The sequence below is a fragment of the Rhinopithecus roxellana genome, chromosome 8 (genome assembly GCF_007565055.1).
Source record: "Rhinopithecus roxellana isolate Shanxi Qingling chromosome 8, ASM756505v1, whole genome shotgun sequence".
NCBI classification, from domain to species: domain Eukaryota; kingdom Metazoa; phylum Chordata; class Mammalia; order Primates; family Cercopithecidae; genus Rhinopithecus; species Rhinopithecus roxellana.
In genome coordinates, this window is record NC_044556.1 from 84094126 (window position 1) to 84112942 (window position 18817).

Sequence of the window (18817 nt, forward strand, 5' to 3'; positions counted from 1 at the left end):
TAATGAAACTACAGATAACTATAAATGTTTTTTTTTTATTTTTTTATTTTTTTTATTTTTTATTATACTTTAAGTTCTAGGGTAAATGTGCATAACGTGCAGGTTTGTTACATATGTATATTTGTGCCATGTTGGTGTGCTGCACCCATCAACTCGTCAGCACCCATCAATTCGTCATTTACATCAGGTATAACTCCCCAATGCAATCGATCCCCCCTCCCCCCTCCCCATGATAGGCCCCAGTGTGTGATGTTCCCCTTCCCGAGTCCAAGTGATCTCATTGTTCAGTTCCCACCTATGAGTGAGAACATGTGGTGTTTGGTTTTCTCTTCTTGTGATAGTTTGCTAAGAATGATGGTTTCCAGCTGCATCCATGTCCCTACAAAGGATGCAAACTCATCCTTTTTTATGGCTGCCATAGTATTCCATGGTGTATATGTGCCACATTTTCTTAATCCAGTCTGTCACAGATGGACATTTGGGTTGATTCCAAGTCTTTGCTATTGTGAATAGTGCTGCAATAAACATACGTGTGCATGTGTCTTTGTAGTAGAATAATTTATAATCCTTTGGGTATATACCCAGTAGTGGGATGGCTGGGTCATATGGTACATCTAGTTCTAGATCCTTGAGGAATTGCCATACTGTTTTCCATAATGGTTGAACTAGTTTACAATCCCACCAACAGTGTAAAAGTGTTCCTATTTCTCCACATCCTCTCCAGCACCTGTTGTTTCCTGATTTTTTAATGATTGCCATTCTAACTGGTGTGAGATGGTATCTCATTGTGGTTTTGATTTGCATTTCTCTGATGGCCAGTGATGATGAGCATTTCTTCATGTGTCTGTTGGCTGTATGAATGTCTTCTTTTGAGAAATGTCTGTTCATATCCTTTGCCCACTTTTTGATGGGGTTGTTTGTTTTTTTCTTGTATATTTGGTTGAGTTCTTTGTAGATTCTGGATATTAGCCCTTTGTCAGATGAGTAGATTGCAAAAATTTTCTCCCATTCTGTAGGTTGCCTGTTCACTCTGATGGTAGTTTCTTTTGCTGTGCAGAAGCTCTTTAGTTTAATGAGATCCCATTTGTCAATTTTGGCTTTTGCTGCCGTTGCTTTTGGTGTTTTAGACATGAAGTCCTTGCCCATGCCTATGTCCTGAATGGTACTACCTAGATTTTCTTCTAGGGTTTTTATGGTATTAGGTCTAACATTTCAGTCTCTAATCCATCTTGAATTAATCTTCGTATAAGGAGTAAGGAAAGGATCCAGTTTCAGCTTTCTACTTATGGCTAGCCAATTTTCCCAGCACCATTTATTAAATAGGGAATCCTTTCCCCATTTCTTGTTTCTCTCAGGTTTGTCAAAGATCAGATGGCTGTAGATGTGCGGTATTATTTCTGAGGACTCTGTTCTGTTCCATTGGTCTATATCTCTGTTTTGGTACCAGTACCATGCTGTTTTGGTTACTGTAGCCTTGTAGTATAGTTTGAAGTCAGGTAGCGTGACGCCTCCAGCTTTATCCTTTTGACTTAGGATTGTCTTGGCAATGCGGGCTCTTTTTTGGTTCCATATGAACTTTAAAGCCGTTTTATCCAATTCTGTGAAGAAACTCATTGGTAGATTGATGGGGATGGCATTGAATCTATAAATAACCTTGGGCAGTATGGCCATTTTCACGATATTGATTCTTCCTATCCATGAGCATGGTATGTTCTTCCATTTGTTAGTGTCCTCTTTGATTTCACTGAGCAGTGGTTTGTAGTTCTCCTTGAAGAGGTCCTTGACATCCCTTGTAAGTTGGATTCCTAGGTATTTTATTCTCTTTGAAGCAATTGTGAATGGAAGTTCATTCCTGATTTGGCTCTCTGCTTGTCTGTTACTGGTGTATAAGAATGCTTGTGATTTTTGCACATTAATTTTGTATCCTGAGACTTTGCTGAAGTTGCTTATCAGCTTAAGGAGCTTTTGGGCTGAGGCGATGGGGTTTTCTAAATATACAATCATGTCACCTGCAAACAGGGACAATTTGACTTCTTCTTTTCCTAACTGAATACCCTTGATTTCTTTCTCTTGCCTGATTGCCCTAGCCAGGACTTCCAACACTATGTTGAATAGGAGTGGTGAGAGAGGGCATCCCTGTCTTGTGCCAGTTTTCAAAGGGAATTTTTCCAGTTTTTGCCCATTCAGTATGATATTAGTTGTGGGTTTGTCATAAATAGCTCTTATTATTTTGAGGTACGTTTCATCAATACCGAATTTATTGAGCATTTTTAGCATGAAGGTCTGTTGAATTTTGTCAAAAGCCTTTTCTGCATCTATTGAGATAATCATGTGGTTCTTGACTTTGGTTCTGTTTATATGCTGGATTATGTTTATTGATTTGCGAATGTTGAACCAGCCTTGCATCCCAGGGATGAAGCCCACTTGACCATGGTGGATAAGCTTTTGGATGTGCTGCTGAATCCGGTTTCCCAGTATTTTATTGAGGATTTTTGCGTCGATGTTCATCAGGGATATTGGTCTAAAATTCTCTTTTTTTGTTGTGTCTCTGCCAGGCTTTGGTATCAGGATGATGTTGGCCTCATAAAATGAGTTAGGGAGGATTCCCTCTTTTTCTATTGATTGGAATAGTTTCAGAAGGAATGGTACCAGCTCCTCCTTGTACCTCTGGTAGAATTCAGCTGTGAATCCATCTGGTCCTGGACTTTTTTTGGTGGGTAGGCTATTAATTGTTGCCTCAATTTCAGAGCCTGCTATTGGTCTATTCAGGGATTCAACTTCTTCCTGGTTTAGTCTTGGGAGAGTGTAAGTGTCCAGGAAATTATCCATTTCTTCTAGATTTTTTAGTTGATTTGCGTAGAGGTGTTTATAGTATTCTCTGATGGTAGTTTGTATTTCTGTGGGGTCGGTGGTGATAACCCCTTTATCATTTTTTATTGCATCTATTTGATTCCTCTCTCTTTTCTTCTTTATTAGTCTTGCTAGCGGTCTGTCAATTTTGTTGATCTTTTCAAAAAACCAACTCCTGGATTCATTGATTTTTTGGAGGGTGTTTTATGTCTCTATCTCCTTCAGTTCTGCTCTGATCTTAGTTATTTCTTGCCTTCTGCTAGCTTTTGAATGTGTTTGCACTTGCCTCTCTAGTTCTTTTAATTGTGATGTTAGAGTGTCAATTTTAGATCTTTCCTGCTTTCTCTTGTGGGCATTTAGTGCTATAAATTTCCCTCTACACACTGCTTTAAATGTGTCCCAGAGATTCTGGTATGTTGTATCTTTGTTCTCATTGGTTTCAAAGAACATCTTTATTTCTGCCTTCATTTTGTTATGTACCCAGTAGTCATTCAGGGGCAGGTTGTTCAGTTTCCATGTAGTTGAGCGGTTTTGATTGAGTTTCTTAGTCCTGAGTTCTAGTTTGATTGCACTGTGGTCTGAGAGACAGTTTGTTATAATTTCTTTTATTTTACATTTGCTGAGGAGTGTTTTACTTTCAATTATGTGGTCAATTTTGGAATAAGTGCGATGTGGTGCTGAGAAGAATGTATATTCTGTTGATTTGGGGTGGAGAGTTCTATAGATGTCTATTAGGTCCGCTTGGTGCAGAGATTAGTTCAAATCCTGGATATCCTTGTTAACTTTCTGTCTCATTAACCTGTCTAATATTGACAGTGGAGTGTTGAAGTCTCCCATTATTATTGTATGGGAGTCTAAGTCTCTTTGTAAGTCTCTAAGGACTTGCTTTATGAATCTGGGTGCTCCTGTATTGGGTGCATATATATTTAGGATAGTTAGCTCTTCCTGTTGAATTGATCCCTTTACCATTATGTAATGGCCTTCTTTGTCTCTTTTGATCTTTGATGGTTTAAAGTCTGTTTTATCAGAGACTAGGATTGCAACCCCTGCTTTTTTTTGTTCTCCATTTGCTTGGTAGATCTTCCTCCATCCCTTTATTTTGAGCCTATGTATGTCTCTGCATGTGAGATGGGTCTCCTGAATACAGCAGACTGATGGGTCTTGACTCTTTATCCAGTTTGCCAGTCTGTGTCTTTTAATTGGAGCATTTAGTCCATTTACATTGAAGGTTAATATTGTTATGTGTGAACTTGATCCTGCCATTATGATATTAACTGGTTATTTTGCTCGTTAGTTGATGCAGTTTCTTCCTAGCCTCGATGGTCTTTACATTTTGGCATGTTTTTGGAATGGCTGGTACCGGTTGTTCCTTTCCATGTTTAGGGCTTCCTTCAGGGTCTCTTGTAAGGCAGGCCTGGTGGTGACAAAATCTCTAAGCATTTGCTTATCTGTAAAGGATTTTATTTCTCCTTCACTGATGAAACTTAGTTTGGCTGGATATGAAATTCTGGGTTGAAAATTCTTTTCTTTAAGAATGTTGAATATTGGCCCCCACTCTCTTCTGGCTTGTAGAGTTTCTGCCAAGAGATCTGCTGTTAGTCTGATGGGCTTCCCTTTGTGGGTAACCCGACCTTTCTCTCTGGCTGCCCTTAAGATTTTTTCCTTCATTTCAACTTTGGTGAATCTGGCAATTATGTGTCTTGGAGTTGCTCTTCTCAAGGAGTATCTTTGTGGCGTTCTCTGTATTTCCTGAATTTGAGTGTTGGCCTGCTCTACTAGGTTGGGGAAGTTCTCCTGCATGATATCCTGAAGAGTGCTTTCCAACTTGGTTCCATTTTCCCCCTTACTTTCAGGCACCCCAATCAGACGTAGATTTGGTCTTTTTACATAATCCCATACTTCTTGCAGGCTTTGTTCATTTCTTTTTCTTCTTTTTTCTTTTGGTTTCTCTTCTCGCTTCATTTCATTCATTTGATCCTCAATCGCTGATACTCTTTCTTCCAGTTGATCGAGTCGGTTACTGAAGCTTGTGCATTTGTCACGTATTTCTCATGTCATGGTTTTCATCTCTGTCATTTCGTTTATGACCTTCTCTGCATTAATTAGTCTAGCTGTCCATTCTTCCACTCTTTTTTCAAGATTTTTAGTTTCTTTGCGCTGGGTACGTAATTCCTCCTCTAGCTCTGAGAAGTTTGTTGGACTGAAGCCTTCTTCTCTCATCTCGTCAAAGTCATTCTCTGACCAGCTTCGATCCGTTGCTGGCGATGGACTGCGCTCCTTTGCAGGGGGAGATGTGCTCTTATTTTCTGAATTTCCAGCTTTTCTGCCCTGCTTTTTCCCCATCTTTGTGGTTTTATCTGTCTCTGGTCTTTGATGATGGTGACGTACTGATGGGGTTTTGGTATAGGTGTCCTTCCTGTTTGATAGTTTTCCTTCTGACAGTCAGGACCCTCAGCTATAGGTCTGTTGGAAATTGCTTGAGGTCCACTCCAGACCCTGTTTGCCTGGGTATCAGCAGCAGAGGTTGCAGAAGATAGAATATTGCTGAACAGCGAGTGTACCTGTCTGATTCTTACTTTGGAAGCTTCCTCTCAGGGGTGTACTCCACCCTGTGAGGGGTGGGTGTCAGACTGCCCCTAGTGGGGGATGTCTCCCAGTGAGGCTACTCAGGGGTCAGTGACCCACTTGAGCAGGCAGTGTGTCCGTTCTCAGATCTCAACCTCCATGTTGGGAGATCCACTGCTCTCTTCAAAGCTGTCAGACAGAGTCGTTCACATCTGCTCAGGCCTCTGCTGCTTCCCCTGTTGTTTTTTTAGCTGCCCCCTGCCCCCAGAGGTGGAGTCTATAGAGACAGGCAGGTTTCCTTGAGCTGCTGTGATCTCCACCCAGTTCGAGCTTCCCAGCGGCTTTGTTTACCTACTTAAACCTCAGCAATGGCGGGCGCCCCTCCCCCAGGCTCGCTGCTGCCTTGCGGTTAGATCGCCGCAGACTGCTCTGTTAGCAATGAGGGAGGCTCCGTGGGCGTGGGACCCTCCCGGCCAGGTGAGGGATATATTCTTCTGGTGTGCCCGTTTGCTTAAAGCGCGGTATTGGGGTGGGAGTTACCTGATTTTCCAGGTGTTGTGTGTCTCAGTTCCCTTGGCTAGGAAAAGGGATTCCCTTCCCCCTTGCGCTTCCCAGGTGAGGCGATGCCTCGCCCTGCTTCAGCTCTCGCTGGTCAGGCTGCAGCAGCTGACCAGCACCGATTGTCCGGCACTCCCTAGTGAGATGACCCCAGTACCTCAGTTGAAAATGCAGAAATCACCGGTCTTCTGTGTCACTCACGCTGGGAGTTGGAGACTGGAGCTGTTCCTATTCAGCCATCTTGCTCCGCCCTTGTTTGTTTTTTAGAAGAAGTTTCTGTCCTGTTGCCCAGGCTGGAGCTCAATGGAGCAATCTTGGCCCAGTGCAACCTCCACCTCCTGGGTTCAAGCGATTCTCCTGCCTCAGCCTCCTGAGTAGCTGGGATTATAGGCACCTGCCACCATGCCTGGCTTTGTGTGTGTGTGTGTGTATATATATATATAAATACTTTAAGTTCTAGGGTACATGTGCACAACGTGCAGGTTTGTTACATATGTATACACATGTGCCGTGTTTGTAAACTGCCCCCATTAACTCGTCATTTACATTAGGTATATCTCCTAATGCAATCCCTCCCCACCACCCCACAATAGGACTCAGTGTGTGATGTTCCCCTCCTGCGTCCAAGTGATCTCATTTTTCAGTTCCCACCTATGAGTGAGAACATGCAGTGTTTGGTTTTCTATTCTTGCCATAGTTTGCTGAGAATGATGGTTTCCAGCTACATCCATGTCCTTACAAAGGACACAAACACATCCTTTTTTATGGCTGCATTGTATTCCATGTTGTATATGTGCCACACTTTCTTAATCCAGTCTGTCACCGATGGACATTTGGGTTGATTCCAAGTCTTTGCTATCTTGAATAGTGCCGCAATAAACATATGTGTGCATGTGTCTTTATAGCAGCATGACTTATAATCCTTTGGTTATATACCCAATAATGAGATGGCTGGGTAAAATGGTATTTCTAGTTCTAGATCCTTGAGGAATCACCACACTGTTTTCCACAGTGGTTGAACTAGTTTACAGTTCCACCAACAGCATAAAAGTGCTCCTATTTCTCCACATCTCCTTCAGCTCCTGCTGTTTCCTGATGTTTTAATGATTGCCATTCTAAGTGGTGTGAGATGGTATCTCACTGTGGTTTTTGATTTGCATTTCTCTGATGACGAGTGATGATGAACAATTTTTCATGTGTCTGTTGGCTGTATGAATGTCTTCTTTTGAGAAGTGTCTGTTCATATCCTTTGCCCACTTTTTGATAGGTTTGTTTGTTTTTTTCTTGTAAATTTGATTGAGTTCTTTGTAGGTTCTGGATATTAGCCCTAGTAGAGACGGGGTTTCACCATGTTGACCAGGCTGGTCTTGAACTTTTGACCTCAGGGGATCTACCCACCTAAGCCTCCCATGTTTTATAGTTTTTAAAATGTATATTTTGTCATTTTTTCTCGTTCTAATATTTACCTTTATTTCTCATTCTATATACAAAATTCTGTATTTTATCCTTTCTAATCGACTCTCAAATAGTTCTCATGAAACCTATATCCACCCATGAATAAATATAAATTACTTTAATATATTTGAGATTGAGAGAACATTCTGTATTGTCTTGGCTTTACGGAATGACTCCCAGAAAAAAGACTACAAGAATAGCCAAAACAAAGGTAGTTACTACATGCAAGCAATGGGGGAGTAGATAATCAGGAAGCTTCTGTTGTAACTGTCATGTTGCAGCACACACCATCATGGATGGATTCTAGAGATCAAAAAGCGACTGCTCTCAACCCCGAAACTACTTTAATAGACCCATGATACTCATCACCTGACCCTGGAACTCTACCACAGAAAAATCCATGTGTCCAAGATCTGTCTGGGTAGTAAAAAATAACTGGAACAGAATGACAATGTCCTCTGCCTGAACTCTGCTTTTCAAATAGCACATCTCATTGCCGGAATTCAATTCTCATGCAGAATAGTCTATAAGACAGAGTGGGAAATGTTTTTAGCTTTTCAGCTTCCACGATACAAAAGGACACTAAAAATTCACACTGCTGGCCAGTCTCATGTTAGCCTATTTCTGGAGCATCTCCTTCAATACAACACTTCCACATCTTTTAAAATAACAACAGCCATCCTTTGACATCATGCCTTCCTCCAACTATAATCTTATTGTTCTGGTGTATTTTATAGAAAAGTGCTTTGAAAAAGTTTTCTGGACTGTTCCACTTCCACATGCCCCAGATATTCCTCACGCTCCTCCAATTTGGCTTTGATGTTTCTCACTTTATTTAAAATGATTTTGCCAAGAATGAGTCAAGTTTTGTTACAAATTTAGTGTCAAACTATTGCTCTGATTTTCTCAAATTCTCTGTAAGATTTCATACAGTTGATTACTCCTTTCTCTCAATTCGTCTGTTTCTCTATGATATCACATGTCCTTAGTTTTTCTCCTACTGCATTATTGTCTCTAGTTTTTCTCCTACCTGTTTTAGTTCCATTTTTTGGCTTTTTAAATACACACACACACACACACACACACACACGCATACACATACAAATTCTCTCATACATACTTTCTGCATTTTTTTGTGGTAAATCCATTTTATTGGGTATACTTTGTCTTATTTCTTAGATTTTTTTATTGAATATTTTATTTAATAATTTGAATATTCTTCATTTCTAAGACAGGCTTTTTATACTAGTGTATTTAGGCTGGGTGGCTTAAGCAATAGAAGTGTATTTTCTCACAGATTTCTTTTTGTTTTCTATAGCAAAGTTTCATTAGCTGTGAAAATTGTGGAGATAAAGACAGGTAGTTTTATTCCTAGGACAAACTATGTTTTTTGGTTTCTTTTGTAATTAGTAACTCATTACACCCTACTCACTTCCTACCTAGCAAGGAATGCCTTCAATCAAAGGCCAGTGTGATAGAAGATGTTGTCTCCCTCTTTAAGATTCTCATACCATAATTACCTTGAAGTGTGTTAGTATTCCACATTCCTAAATCAAGCTGTAGGGTTGATTCATATACCTATTAACTGCCCCTAAATTTATTCTGTACTCTTTGTCATCTCAGATGAGTCTATGTTTGATATGTGATTTCATTGACTTGTTGCAAATGAGAACTGATATAATGCCAGGGAAAATGGGGATACTTACCACCATCTTAGCTATTTCATTCTTCATACTTGTTGTGACAATTAGTAGTTAGATAGGTTATGACTCCTAGTCCTATGATTGGGATGACTATCTGTCCTTGGAGGTTTCAGCACCGAGAACCTGCTTTTTTACTATTCTATTCATGTCAAATGAAGCTATACCATTTTGAGTACATCTTAGACCCTGAAATATACATATGTTAGAACTTGGTGTTCTTCCAAATTTTTCACATAATTGAGTTTGACTTATTTCCACAATTGTCCTAAAGTTTACCTCTGCCTTTCAGATGGTTGGTTATTTTTGATTCTGCTAGAGATTCTATCTACTCACTTTAAGTTATTTTCTTAACATACATAAATCCTGACAATTTTGATCCTTATCTGAAGCTCAATTTATCTTAAGAAGAAAAAGAAAACAGAAAAATTCAATTTATCAAAGACTCTAACCTGTGGTCTTATCATATACTATTTATAAATTTGTTTAAAAATGAAAATTAAAATATTCCCCTCTCATTTATTCCTTTGTCCATTTCAATGCGAATTTTAAATGGAGGAAGAAATCACATATGTGCTTGAATTGCCGTCTTCAACAAAAATCAGAAACTGCATGTGCAATGATAACATATGATATATTTTGCTAGTTGATTTCTGGAATTCATATGTACACAAAATATGATAAATTTTCACCTATCTGGGTGAGTTAAGCAAGACCATGCACGAAAAATCAAAAGGTGTTGCTCAACTAATTACAAGTTGAAAGTAGAAATCAAAGACAACCACAGCAAAATGGGTTATAAATCAATTACAGGGCTCAATTGAGGGAAGAAATCTCCACGGGAAGGGGAGATATTCCTGAATTATTTATAAGGTTGACTATTGTTGACTTTATTTTGCATTCTGGGTTCCTATTAATGCACTATTTACAGGTATATTATGATAGAACTGAAGAATCTTAGATATAGTCTCCTGAATTCATCCACCTTATTGATGCCATGGCATGGCAATTTTGACAGTGGAACTAGGAAAGATCTAGCTTGTCACCAAGAAAAAAAAAATTGTGATATATGCATTGAAATAAATGTCCTGAACATGCTGAGCATTTTATATTTTCCCACTCCATTTAGCCTTCTTGTACATGTGGGCCATGTCGTAAATAAGGTGGTAGTCTAATATACTTTTGCATGCCTTCTGACAATCCCATGGAGACGTTATAGAAAAATGAGACTGTGACAAGAGAGTTTTCTTCCTCCTTACTTGAATTAGAATCATCAGCAATATTTAACTTCATAAAATCTGTTATACTCTTTAAAAATAGTTTTCACTTCATTGAGGAATGTATTTTTCATATTGCAAAAAATATAAGACAATTTTTCAGCCCTCAACAAATGGAAGACTGTGATGTTTAATCAGTTGAAATCACATAGATTACTTAAAGGATGTTTCTATACATATCAAAATATGAAGCAATGTGGACTCCTTCCAAGATAAAGAATATTTAGAAAGAATCATAATATCTTTGCCATATTTGCATGTGTGCATACATATTTACATACATATATATAATTCAGGAGATTATAAATTAGGTATCAAAATTATAGATATTTATTATTTTAAAAAGTAGTTATATATTTATCAGATGAAATAAAATTTTTATTTTTATCGGTACCACCAAAGGGCTTTTGATTATTTCTTTTTCCAAAAAAAAATTTTCTAATTAGTGACTGAGTCTTATCCATTATAATTATAATCATTTCCTAATTCTCTACTTTGTACTTTATTGTTATCTCTTCATGCTTGAATGCTTATTTGGCAGTTTTAAAAATGAATTATGTCATTCCTGTACAGCCTAAACTCTCTTCTAGGATAACTTCTCAATTCTTCTTCAAGAGCCATTCTCTTTCCATATTGCAATTCATTTTTCATACTGTGGTAAGTCAATACTCCTAAAACGAACTTTCTATCATGTCACGTCTCAGCTCAAAACTGTTTAGTTATTTCCCATTGCCTACAGGATAAATTGCACTCTGAGTCTAACACTCAAAGCTTTCAAAAATGAAGACTAAATGATCTTCTCAGAGTCCCTAAACTCTTAAATGTAATTCACTCAGGCTAAAAGTTTCAATCACTTCCTCAGAACACACTTTTTAGTCTTCCTACTTTCACATATCCACAGTTGCCACCACTTTTCTCTTAGTCAGTATAAATCTGAACCATGTTTCAGGAACCAACTCAGATTTCTTCTCCCCACAGTAAATGGTAAGGTGTTATCTCTATTCTTCAATAGTCTATAGTAATTATTTCTCATAAATTTTGAACCAAACAATAATTTGCTGAATTAAGCTGTTTCACTGCCATTTTAAATAACATTCAGAATATCTAATTTGCTTTAAACACTGTACATAAGATAAGTCTCATCTTTCTAATACTTTCAGTGAACTTTACAGGCACTTAGGCATTCTAAAAACCTATTTTTATGTAATACATTCAAAAGCAATGCGGCTAACAAACTATTTTACTACAGAGAAGTAAATTCATATAGCCATACTATAAAACATCAAATGAGGCAACTACAGTATTATAGACTTTGTAGTAATCATAGAATGCATGTTTATCCAGCTTATGCAATATATTCAATAGTGCTCTATCATCATGTCAGATAATCAGAATTAAGCTTACCACTGTTAAAATTCAACCTCTCATTGACAAAGGATGAGTTTATTTTTGTATGTTTATGCTCATCATATATTTTGATGAAGCTAGATTGTTCCCTGGACAACAAAGAAGCAGAAATCTGTATTGCTCTTAGGTCCTGAACTTCTGTCTCAAGTACTTGGAATCCTAAGCCAAACTCTGTGATATTCGGTTTTCCTACTTTCTTATTTTTAAAGAAGGCTAGCCATAGCTTGGGAATGAGAGTAAGACTGGGGATATAGCTGGAACTCATTATTAATCAGATGTCTATATTAACCACAGTCATTAAGCTACCTTCCTAGAGCCTAAATAAATAGAAGAAAAGTTCCTGCAAATGTACACTGTTATTATTGATTTTCTTGGTATTTCAAGATTTTTGTTATAAAACGTAAGCCTCGATGAGAATCACATGAAGAATGTCTTATGCTTGAACTAGAAGCAGCTTATCCTTCCCAGAGGATATACCTAAAAAAGAACAAACCAGAATTTACTCCTTAAATCCTGGAGCTGAGTTCATTTAAAATAGCCCACCTAAGGATCTGGACTTTTCATCTTGGCTTCTCCTACCTTATCAGTCAGCCTTGTGAGAGAGTAAGAAAACAATTGGAGAAAAGAGCTCAAGGAAAGATAGTAACTACCTAACCGGGGGGTTAGATGAAATCCTAGGTATGTTGAAAACTCTGATCCCAGGTACCAACGCCCTCTTAATGTCCTTAATTTTATTACGTTACTATAGCTCCAACCTTACTTATCATATAATAGTTATATTATCTATTTACGAGAGTTGTCTAGTTACTTAGAGTCCTGAGTCTGTTTCATGCATTTTAATAAAATTAATCAGATTATCGAATATCCACCATATACTATAAATTTATAGATTTTGAGAACACAAAATAAAAAAAATACTGAAGTGCATATATTTCTTATTCTAAATAAAGGGAAAATATACAACATATATTATAGAATTTCTATTTTATATTCTACTGCTATGAATAAACTACTAAAATAATAAGACATAAGAAGGTCCAGATAAATGAATGAGCTAATATTCTTATGGCAGAATAATATTTGCCATAATCATTATGTAATAATAATAAGAAGAAAAATAAGAATAAGAAGAGGAAGAAGAAGAAGAGGTAAAAGGAGGGGAGGAGGATGGAAAGGAAGAAACAATAATAACAAAATTCTACCAATGAAAAAGTAATTATAAAAAATCAAATTGAGGCAGGGAGCAGTGGCTCATGACTGTAATTGCAGCACTTTGGGATGTCAAGACAGTTGGATCACTAGGTCAGGAGGTCGAGACCAGCCTGACCAACATGGTGAAACCCTGTCTCTACTAAAAATACCAAAATTAGCCGGGAGTGGTGGCAGGCACCTGTAGTCCCAACTTCTCAGGAGGCTGAAGCAGGAGAATCGCTTGAACCTGGGAGGCGGAGGTTGCAGTGAGCTGAGATCACGCCATTGCACTCCAGCCTGGGCGACAGAGGGAGACTCCATCTCAAAAAAAATAAAAAAATAAAAAAATAAAAAATCTAATTGAGGTACTATTTCAGTGGTTAGCACTGAGAGACAATAAAAAATAAAATAATGAAAGATAAAATGGGGCAGAATAATATATAAAGAAATCATAGAAACAAATCATCCCAATGGAAGAAAGACTTAAATGGTTTAAGGTCAAGATCACAACAACAAACAGACAAAAATTAACATAATCCACATCTTGACGCATAATAGTTAAATTTTAAAGTGCAAAAAGGAAGCAATATATACTGCAAAACTTTATATAAAAAGAAAAAGAAAAATAGTTTAAAAGACTAAAATTCAGTTGATAACACATTTAACAATTGTCTTTTAATTCTGAAAAACAAAATCTTTTATTCCAGCGTTTGCCATTCAGTCAAAACTATCATTCATATTTGCGACTATCATCAATTGATGCTAAAAATATTAGCTTTATAGGGGTGGGATTACATTCATAAATTAAAATAAAAAATTGATCTTAGTTTCATTCTATGGATGCTACAAAATATCTTTATAATTTTGTATATGTGATGAAACAGAAAGTGCACAAATCACCTATCAGTTTGAAGGAAATTAAAGAGATAGAACTCTATGTTAAACAATGCCAAAAGGAATGCAAAACTTTCCAACAAATTATCCATTTCCATAAGTAAAAAATAGGACAGAAGAAGGAAGATAAAAAGACTGTTACATAATAGAAAAAGATTATGCAACAGAAAACCAAAGAAAATGTTAAATCTTGTTTGAATTTTCATTCCTTTTTTGGAAATGTTGTTTTGCTCTGTTCAGGCTGGAGTGCAGTGGTGTGGTCATAACTCACTGCAGCGCTGAGATCCTTTGTCCTCAGCCTCTGAAGTAGCTGGGACTAAAGGTGTACGCCACCACACGCAGCTAATTTTATTTTATTTTTTTTTAGTAGAGATTAGGTCTCACTGTGTCGCCCTGTTGCCCACATTGTTCTCAAACTTCTGAGCTCAAGCATTCTTCCCTTCCTGGCCTTACAAAGTGCTGGCATTACAGGCATGAGCCACCACACCTGGCCTGGATTTTAATTTTAAAAATCAGATTTCAAGGGACACTTCAAAGCCAATTTGGGAAATTTGAATATGAACTGCATAATACATAATATTAAATAGTTATTTCTAAAATTATTAGATGTGATCATAGCCAGGTGATCATATAATTTTCAATATTATTATCAATTAAAGTGACATAATGATAGCAGAAATTACATGATGTCCATGATTTATATTAAAATACTGTAGCTAATTAAGAACTTTAAATTTGTGTAAATGGGATGGTGGGATGGGTAAGAAATGTATAAATAAAGGAAGATTACTGAACTTTTGATAATTGTTGAAGCTGGGAAAGAAGTAGGTTGGGTTTATCGTATTACATCTCTACCTTTCTGTTTATTTGTTTTTGTTTTTGAGACAGAGTCTTGCTCCGTTGCCAGGCCGGAGTGCAGTGGCATGATGTCGGCTCACTGCAACCTCCGCCTCCGAGGTTTAAGTGATTCTTCTGCCTCAGTCTCCTGAATAGCTGGGACTACAAGGGTGCGCCACCACACCAGGCTAATTTGTGTATTTTTAGTAGAGAGGGAGTTTCACCACGTTGGCCAGACTGCTCTTGAACTCCTGACCTCGTGATCCACCCACCTCAGCACTGTTTTAAAAGTGATTCTCAGCAACTATAACTTTTTTACATGTGTAAGAAATTGTTAAAATCCATCACCTTTGAAATCCCTGAAAGTAACCACTATTGTAGGATACACTGCTGAGAAAAGTTTAGTAAGCTCAGGAGCAAGAAATGTGATACAAGAAATGATGATAAAATAATGTAGTAAATTCATAACTAAAAATTTGGTTTTCTAGATAAAAATGAAACAAGGTGAGTTGTGTACAATTTTAAAAAATCTCACCTACAATTGTTATAATTTTGTAGAGGTGAAAATTAAGGTTAGAGAAATACTGACCTGAAATGTGAATGTAATGATCAAAGGAAGAGATGTAAAATGCACAACTTTCATAAATAGAAGTGTTCATCAAATGGAATAAAAATAAAATAAACAATTGCATAACAGAAAAATGAATAACTGAATGGTTCAGAATGTGCACAGAGAGGAAGAATATAAGACTTAAACCATGATATGGAAAATAAAAATAAGAAAACACAATGAATAGAAACATTTCACAAATTACAACAAAGATCAACAGGATGAATTCACCAATTAAATACAGAGTCATCAGTTAAAATCAATGTCAATTTACAGTTTATGTACCTAAAATGAAACCACACAAATAATGTGCAAGTAGTGACACAAGACATGTACAAATAGCTTCTAGTTCTACTTACCTTAGGGAATGAACATAAGAAAAAATAATCTATTTTTTATGACTTGAGAGATAGTAATTCATCTGCATTTTTTAAGTCTCTGATTCACTAAGAATTTAATTCTAGGCTGGTTTCCTAGGATGGAGAGGCCACTGTGTTTGCTTAATCGGCCATCTTGAACTGACAGTGCTTAAATCTTTTATGAAGGACATCTTATTTCATTCAGATAGCATTTTGAGGTTTACTACTTTCCAAATTTCCAGCCTCTCTATTCTCTTTCTCGTCTCTCCTCTCATTCTCACTATCCATACTCTTCTCTTCTCTCCACTCCCCTCCTTCTCTTTCTCTCATCTCTCTCATTTCTTAACATCATCTAAAATCTACAAGATGCCAATCAACACAGTAGTCCAATAATTTGATCAAAATCACATAAATCTTTTTTTATTTAAAAGTACAGCCTGATTCACAGCCTTTCTCTTCTCCCTCTAAATATTCAGGGAGGATGTTCTGCAATGGTAATATGAAGACAATTGTTTTTCAAGTTGGACATATCATTGCTTTTCATTTGTCATTGTAAATCCAAATTGGCAAATCGTAGTGTGTAATATAGGCTCCCCAGCTTCTTGGAAATTGTGAAGAACTTTTCTGTATTCAAGGTAATTCAAGGGCTTCCTCTCTTCTGAGTAGTACTAAAAAAAAATTATTTAAATATACTACCCAATCACATTCTAGAATACGTAATTACATGGCACATTTCCTTCAAGCCTACTTATTATTCAAGGTAAAAGTTTTCTTAAGAAATCATGAGACTGGGCATGTATCTTAAGCATATTTGTTTCAAGTTCTATGTCTGCTTTTTTAATTATTTAAATGACATTTTCTCCTTCTGTTCTTGATTTCTCCTTTAATCTTTTAATTAGTTTAAATATCATTTGTTTTTACATCTTTTTAATATACATAAAGCCTGTTTTTTTCTTTAACTAAGAAGAAATTAGCAATGCAATAAACCAAATTCTAAGAAAGACCCTTAGTTTATAATTCTTCTACAGCTAACATCACCCAAGGATCTATAAGTAATGTTAATTAATATTAAGCTATATCTAGGTCTAATTGTTTTAATTATAATAGTTAATATTTATTAGGGAAACATTTTATGCCAGGCACTTTGCTAAGCACTTTACATGTATTAATCTAATTCAATCATCATATTACGTTTAGGTATTATTAGTATCCTTCTTTTCAAGATGTGAAAATAGAGCAGAGAGATTAAGTAATTTACTTCAGGTCACCTAAGAAGATTTGTTATCTTATTAAAATAAATCAGCAGACTATTTATGATATCCAAGTGTAACAAATATAATATACGTTAATGTTAGGATGACAACTCTAACACTTATTATATATAATTTTAGAAGATATTTTTCCTGTAAAAAGAAATATAATCATGAATGTGCATTTAAAGATCAAATTAAAAATATTTCTCAGACTAATGCTCTTTGAAGTAATTTTGTTATGCTTTAGTTAAAAATTCTAATTATAAAACTAAGACATCTAATATTAAATTGAACAAGCTAGAAAATACAAAAGCAATTACATGAAAAATGAGTATATAGAACGAACAGCATATAACTTATTTTTGTACCAAGGAATGAATAAAATAATTTTCATGGTATGCCACAGAATCAAACAAATTGCTTCAGTCTGCTGAAGATTGTATTGCTAAAGGTGAAATACATTTTTTGAGAGTCTACATTAGAATTTTGTCATAAAGTACAAGAAAACAGAATTCAGTTAAAGTGTAATTTACTAAGCTTCTATTTCCCCTAAATTTTAATGATTTTTTGTTTACATGAAAATTCTAAGAAGCTAGAAAACTGAGTATTATAATATGAAATCAAGGAGAGTTTTATCCTTTGTTAATCTAAAACTAAACTCTTACCTTAGAAAAACCAATCTGTAGCTGTTAATTCTGTGTTTTAGAAAAAAAATGTGTCAAGAAAGGAAGTAACGGAGAATTGTGGAATTAAAATCTTCTTTTAATATTTGAAATGTAGACACCAATTTGGCATGTTGAAGTGAGCTTACAATTCCAACATAAAAAGAATGGAACTGTGTTGGTAGGTCAGAAAACAGCAGCTACCATTCGGACTAGATTGAAAAATGAATATTTACCATTTACTAGGAAGACAATGGTCACATAATATAACTTTAGTGTTCTCCTTGCTTTTATGAATAATCAATGAATGATTCAGTTTGTGCAGTTTCAAAATTTATGATGGATATTAAGTTTCACAAGACTTAAAATCAGAAAATTATGTAAGCTGTATTTTTATCACTGAAGAGTCATTTTTAATATGGAAGGTTAATTAAATTTGCTGTTCCAAACCATTAAGTGTAATATCAATAACAATGTTTATTCCCATAAGTATAACGTTGAAAGCCTAGAGAATGAAATAAAAAAAAAAAGAAAAGAAAAAAAGAAAAAAGAAAAGAAAAAAGAAAAAAGAAAGTAACCTTTTTCAAAAGCAGAAAAAATAAATATTTGTCACCAGCGTCTTTACATTTGTATTTCAAAACTTTGCCAAAAGAGGGCAAACCAAGTCTATAGACGATTTAAAACAATCTTCAATGAATTATTGTCAGGTTACCAAAGAAAAAGCTTTTCATTCAGAGATGGTGCTTGATGCCTCAGATTGCTTTAGTGAAATGAGGAAGAAAATAAATTATGAATGTTCATTGACTTCTTATGCTAAAGCGGGAGGCAATATCTCTATAAATATACAAATTGTAATTAATCATTCAAATTATTTGCCTTTATAATTAATGGGCAAAATAATGTTTGAAAATATTCATGAACTTGGAAGATTGAGAGAATGACGTATTTTACCAACAAGCTGAAATTCAGTCTCTATCAGTGTGAGCAAGAAATTGTTAAAGTACTTGTTTTAGCCTTTCTGAATCAAGAATGGTCATATTGCTTGATTGCTCTTTGTTTGTGCTTGTCGTTATGGAAATATATCAAAATAATTTAGGGAGAGAAATATATTTATTGAATATGGATAACTTATTTCATTTAGTATTCTATTTTACAGTATGATTCAGTGTGACAAGAATAAATTAACCCCAATAAATTAA